Raw genomic sequence first — 6,698 nt, 5'->3', positions numbered from 1 at the left:
TCGTCGGAGTTCCACTCGCGGCACATATGGGCATCGCCGCCCTTCTTCTTGTAGTACCTCTTCTTTTCTCTCCTCCTGCCTTTCTTGTTGTCGCCCCTGTCACTGTCACTAGATATGGACATTTTGCAATAAAATGACCGGGCTTACCACACTTGTAGCAAACTTTCTTGGAGCGGGGCTTGTAATCCTTCCCCCTCCTTTGCTTGAGGATTTGGCAGAAGCTCTTGATGATGAGCGACATTTCCTCGTTGTCGAGCTTGGAGGCGTCGATGGGTAGTCTACTTGAGGTAGACTCCTCTTTCTTCTCCTCCGTTGCCTTGAATGCGACCGGTTGTGCTTCGAGCGTGGAGGGGCCGTCTTGCTCGATGATTTTCTTTGAGCCTTTGATCATCAACTCAAAGCTCACAAATTTGCCTATTACTTCCTCGGGAGACATTAGCGTGTATCTAGGATCACCTCGAATTAATTGAACTTGTGTAGGGTTAAGGAAAACGAGGGATCTTAGAATAACCTTGACCATCTCATGGTCATCCCATTTGGTGCTCTCGAGGTTGCGCACTTGGTTCACTAAGGTCTTCAAGCGGTTGTACATGGCTTGAGGGTCCTCGCCTTGGTTGAGTCGGAACCGACCGAGCTCCCCCTCGATTGTCTCCCGCTTGGTGATTTTGGTCACCTCATCTCCTTCGTGCGCGGTCTTGAGCATGTCCCAAATCTCCTTGGCGCTCTTTAACCCTTGCACCTTGTTATACTCCTCTCGACTTAGAGAGGCGAGGAGTATAGTGGTGGCTTGGGAGTTCAAGTGTCGGATTTGGGCTACCTCGTCCGAATAATAGTCTTCATCTCCCGGTGATGGTACATGTACTCCAATCTCAACAACATCCCAAATGCTAGTGTGGAGTGAGGTTAGATGATGCCTCATTTTATCACTCCACATGTTATAATCTTCACCATCAAACATAGGTGGTTTGCCTAATGGAGCGTAAAGTAAAGGAGTACGTTTGGAAATGCGAGGGTAGCGTAGGGGGATCTTACTAAACTTCTTGCGCTCATGGCGCTTAGAAGTTATGGACGGCGTGTCGGAGCCGGAGGTGGATGGCGACGAAGAGTCGGCCTCGTAGTAGACCACCTTCTTCATCTTCTTCTTCTTGTCACCGCTCTGACGCGACTTGTTGTGTGAAGGGGATCCCTTCACCTTGTTGGCAGACTCCCCGGATGGAGCCTTCCCATGGCTTGTAGCGGGCTTCTCGCTGGTCTCGATCTCCCTCTTGGCGGATGCTCCCGACATCACTTCGAGCGGTTAGGCTCTAATGAAGCACTGGCTCTGATACCAATTGAAAGTCGCCTAAAGGGGGGTGAATAGGGCGAATCTAAAATTTATAAACTTAAACACAACTACAAGCCGGGTTAGCGTTAGAAATATGAACGAGTCCAAGAGAGAGGGCGGAAAACAAACCGCAAGCAAACAAAGAGTGAGACACAAGGATTTGTTTTACCGAGGTTCGGTTTTTGCAAACCTACTCCTCGTTGAGGTGGTCACAAAGACCGGGTCTCTTTCAACCCTTTCCCTCTCTCAAACGGTCACTTAGACCGAGTGAGCTTCTCTTCTCAATCAAACGGGACACAAAGTCCCCGCAAGGACCACCACACAATTTGTGTCTCTTGCCTTGGTTACAATTGAGTTTGATCACAAGAAGGAATGAGAAAAAGAAGCAATCCAAGCGCAAGAGCTCAAATGAACACAAGTCACTCTCTCTCTAGTCACTATTTGATTTGGAATGAACTAAGGACTTGGGAGAGGATTTGATCTCTTTGGTGTGTCTTGTATTGAATGCTATAGCTCTTGTAAGGTGTGGGAAGTTAGAAAACTTGGATGCAATGAATGGTGGGGTGGTTGGGGTATTTATAGCCCCAACCACCAAAAGCGGTCATTGGGAGGCTGTCTGTCGCATGGCGCACCGGACAGTCCGGTGCGCCACCAGACACTGTCCGGTGCGCCAGCCACGTCAGCCGGCCGTTGGGTTCTGACTGTTGGAGCTCTGACTGGTGGGGCCTTTGGGCTGTCCGGTGGTGCACCGGACAGGTCCTGTAGACTGTCTGATGCGCCGTCTGGTGCTGCTCTGACTCTGGCGCGCACTGTAGCGCATTGAATGCGTTTGCAGTCGACCGTTGGCGCGAAGTAGCCATTGCTCCGCTGGCACACCGGACAGTCCGGTGAATTATAGCGGAGCGGCCTCCCATTTTCTCGAAGGTGGCAAGTTCAGCTCCGAGTTCCCTGGTGCACCGGACAATGTCCGGTGGCATACCGGACAGTCCAGTGCGCCAAACCAGGGTGCCTTTTGGTATGTCTTTAGCTCTCTTTACTTGAACCCATCTTTGGTCTTTTTATTGGCTTGTTGTGAACCTTTGGCACCTGTAAAACTTATAGACTAGAGCAAACTAGTTAGTCCAAGTATTTGTGTTGGGCAATTCAACCACCAAAATCAATTTAGGAAAAGGTGTAAGCCTATTTCCCTTTCAATAATTCACCGGACCATCTGGTGTGCCACCGGACTGTCTGGTGCACCAGCGGAGCAACGGCTAACTCGCGCAACGGTCGGCTGCAAAAGGGGGCTGACAGAGGAACAGTGCGTGTAGAGTCAGAGCCGCAGAGTCAGAGGCGCACCGAACAGTGAACAGAACCTGTCTGGTGCCACAAGAAGACAAAGCTCCAACGGTCGACCGAGCTACGAACCCTAATGGTTGGGTGACGTGGCAGCGCACCGGACAGTGAACAGGACCTGTCCGGTGGTGCACCGGACTGTCAGGTGCGCCCATCGCCAGCAGCCTTCCCCAACGACTTGTTGGTGGTTGAGGGCTATAAATACCCTCCAACCACCACAACTCCAAGCATCCAAGTCTTCTGAAGTTTTCATTCTGAAAGTCGCCTAGATGGGGGGTGGATAGGCGAAACCTAAAAATTAAAACTTTAACCCCCAACTAGATCCCTTGATTAGTGGTTAGAACAAGATATACAATTATCGGAGTATAAAAAGTAAGTCCTTGCTTGTAAATAGTATTTCTTTCAAATAATGTGAAATTGATAAATCAATACTACTAATAAGTCTTATAAGAATAAATCACGAGGGCTTAGATAAGAAGAGCAATAACACAAGTTCTTTCTTGCAAAGTGTTGCTTCACCAAATGAGAACTTAACTCAAAGCAACGCCAAATAATATTAGAAAAGAGTAGTGCAAGGAAAACTTAGAAAGGGAAAGAACACACAAATCACAAGCAATAAGCACACGACACACAAATCGAAGTTTGAGCATGACCGCCTTATCTTCTTGGCTTAGGCGAGCGTAGAGTTGCATGAAGCTTCTTTCTTCCTCCTCATCCTCGTTTGTGCTTCCGCTATCATTTTCATTAGCCACACAACATATGTGGGAATCGAGATGGGAAGACAAACCTTTTGGAGAGGTGGATTCATCGTTTGGTCTCCATGGGTTATTTTCTTCTTCTTCCTTGCAAGGGTTAGTATCACAAAGACTAAAGGAAGTAGAAGCACAAAATGAACTATCATGTTTGGACACATTAAATTTAGTTTTAATTCTAGTCCAAATATCATGCGCATCACGAATAGATTCATTATAATTCATTATGAAGGCATGATAATCTTCTTTGCTAAGAGAATTACTTAAGATGTCATAAGCTAGATAGTTTAAGCGTATACATCTTTGATCTTTGTCGGAAGCATTTTTTCTATCATAACTAGGAGGTATAATACTCTTGAATAAGATTTGTTCTAATTGTGGATCTACGGTTCTAAAAGCATTTAGCACCCTAGTAGCCCATGAATCATAATTAGAACAATCGGAAAGTAATATCTCAAGAGTTACCTCCTTGTTCTCCTTGGTCTTCTTGTTCTTTTGGGATCTTCTTCGAGCCATCACTTCGAGTTGTTAGACTCAATATGAAGTGCCTAGCTCCGATACCAATTGAAAGTCGCCTAGAGGGGGGTGGATAGGAGAAACCTAAAAATTAAAACTTTAACCCCCAACTAGATCCCTTGATTAGTGGTTAGAACAAGGTATACAATTATCGGAGTATAAAAACTAAGTCCTTGCTTGTAAAGAGTATTGCTTTCAAATAATGCGAAATTGATAAATCAATATTACTAATAAGTCTTATAAGAATAAATCACGAGGGCTTAGATAAGAAGAGCAATAACACAAGTTCTTTCTTGCAAAGTGTTGCTTCACCAAATGAGAACTTAACTCAAAGCAACGCCAAATAATATTAGCAAAGAGTAGTGCAAGGAAAACTTAGAAAGGGAAAGAACACACAAATCACAAGCAATAAGCACACGAGACACAGGTGATTTGTTTTACCGAGGTTTGGCCCTCGAAGGCCTAGTCCCCGTTGAGGAGTCCACTAAGGACGGGTCTTTTTCAACCCTTTCCCTCTCTCCACCGATCACTCAAGATCGGCGAGCTCTTCTTCTTCTCAAGGATCACTTAAGACCCCACAAGGACCAGCACACTCTTTGGTGTCTCTTGCTTAGCTTTTACAAGCCTCCAAAACTTTGTGTATAGGATGAATCAATGAAAATATGTGGTTGGGAGGGCTTGAGTATGTCAACTAGATGACTTGGAATGTTGCTTGGGCTCCCACACATTGAAGTGGCCGGTTGGGGTGGTATTTATAACCACCAACCAAAATCTAGCCGTTGGTGAAGTCTGCTGGCGATGGGCGCACCGGACAGTCCGGTGCGCCGCCACGTCATCTTCTCGTTAGGCCCTGAAGCTGGTCGACCGTTGGAGGCTTTGTCCTCATGTGGCACCGGACAGTCCGGTGTCGCACCGGACAGTCCGGTGCCCCTCTGACTCGCTGCTCTGACATCTAAATTCCACTGTTCACTTTGCAGAGTCGACCGTTGCGTGCAGATAGCCGTTGCTCCGCTGGTGCACCGGACACTGTCCGGTGGCACACCGAACATTTCGGTGAATTATAGCGGAGCTGCACCTGAGAAACCCGAAGGTGAAGAGTTCGAGCTGATTCGCCCTGGTGCACCGGACACTGTCCGGTGGTGCACCGAACATTGTCCGGTGGCACACCGGACGGTCCGGTGCGCCAGACCAGGGCAGCCTTCGGTTTCCTTTTTGCTCCTTTCTTTTGAGACCTAACTTGTTCTTTTGATTGGTTTGTGTTGAACCTTTGGCACCTGTAGAATGTATAATCTTGAACAAACTAGTTAGTCCAATTATTTGTGTTGGGCAATTCAACCACCAAAATCAATTAGGAAAAGGTTTGACCCTATTTCCCTTTCAATCTCCCCCTTTTTGGTGATTGATGCCAACACAAACCAAAGCAAATATATAAGTGCATAATTGAACTAGTTTGCATAATATATGTGCAAAGATTGCTTGGAATTAAACCAATCTATATTTCATAAGATATGCATGGATGCTTTCTTCATATTTAATGTTTTGGACCATGCTTGCACCATTTGTTTTGTTATTGCAAATTCTTTTGGAAATTCTTTTCAAAGTCTTTTGCAAAATAGTCAAAGGTATATGAATAAGATCTTGAGAAGCACTTTCAAGATTTGAAATTTTCTCCCCCTGTTTCAAATGCTTTTCCTTTGACTGAACAAAACTTCCCCTCAATAAAATCCTCCTCTTAGTGTTCAAGAGGGTCTTAACTTAAATTTTGAAAAATTGGTGGTGGTGGTGCGGTCCTTTTGCTTTGGGCTAATACTTTCTCCCCGTTTGGCATGAATCGCCAAAAACGGATACTTGAGTGAAATATAAGCCCTTTTACTTTCTCTCCCCCTTTGGCAAAAAAATATATGAGTGAAGATCATACCAAATTGGAGAGCCGTCGGAATACCAGCAAGGAAGGATAATACCAATGGAGTTGAGTGGAAGTGATGTCTTTGCCGAATACTCCATTTCCCTTTCAATCTAAGACTTAATACATGAGATGCTCATGAAAACATATTAGTCTTAGCCTTGGCACCAATAGAGATAAGAAATATGCAAATGTACCAAAGGAAAGAGACATGATTAAAAGGATATGACAATTAAGCTTAAACAATTCTATATAATATAGATTGCTCCCCCTAAATATGTGCTTTGAGAGGAATACAAATTTTTGGTCTTAAATGCCAAGTGCACATAATTAGGTTAATGAGATCATATCTATATCATAGAGAATGTGAAGGGCATTGTGTCATAGTACAATTGTGATGCTCATGACAGTTTATGCACTTATGAAAGCATGCTATAAATATCTCAAGCATTTACCCTTAAGGATTTCAAAGAGGCTTAAGGACCATCCACCTTTGGAATAAAGGCAGCTTATCCTCGTTACAAGGTTAAGCTTTAAGCTCTTTGACAATAAAATTACTTCACCCCGTTTTAACAAAGATGCATGAGCAAATGTTTGATAAGTTAAACTAGGTATGAAGCAGGGATAATGCATGGACATGCTTTCTCTTCCTTTTAAACATGATATGCAAGGAATGTAGGAAGATTTAGGTACCTGTATGAATGAGATGGAGTAGTTTTACCCTTTTGTACCTTCACATAGAGATGCTCTCTTCATTGTGCTTTATTCTTGGTCTTAGTCACTTAAGACCTATATTAGGACAGAGTATGGAAATATTTTGCACAAGAGAGAGTTCTACAACTAGTGATCCTTTTCCAAGTCAGTGTTA

Source organism: Zea mays, chromosome 4 (assembly GCF_902167145.1).
Source record: "Zea mays cultivar B73 chromosome 4, Zm-B73-REFERENCE-NAM-5.0, whole genome shotgun sequence".
Taxonomy (NCBI): Eukaryota; Viridiplantae; Streptophyta; class Magnoliopsida; order Poales; family Poaceae; genus Zea; species Zea mays.
The sequence above is the reverse complement of the archived record's forward strand: the minus strand, read 5'-3'. Positions refer to the sequence as shown.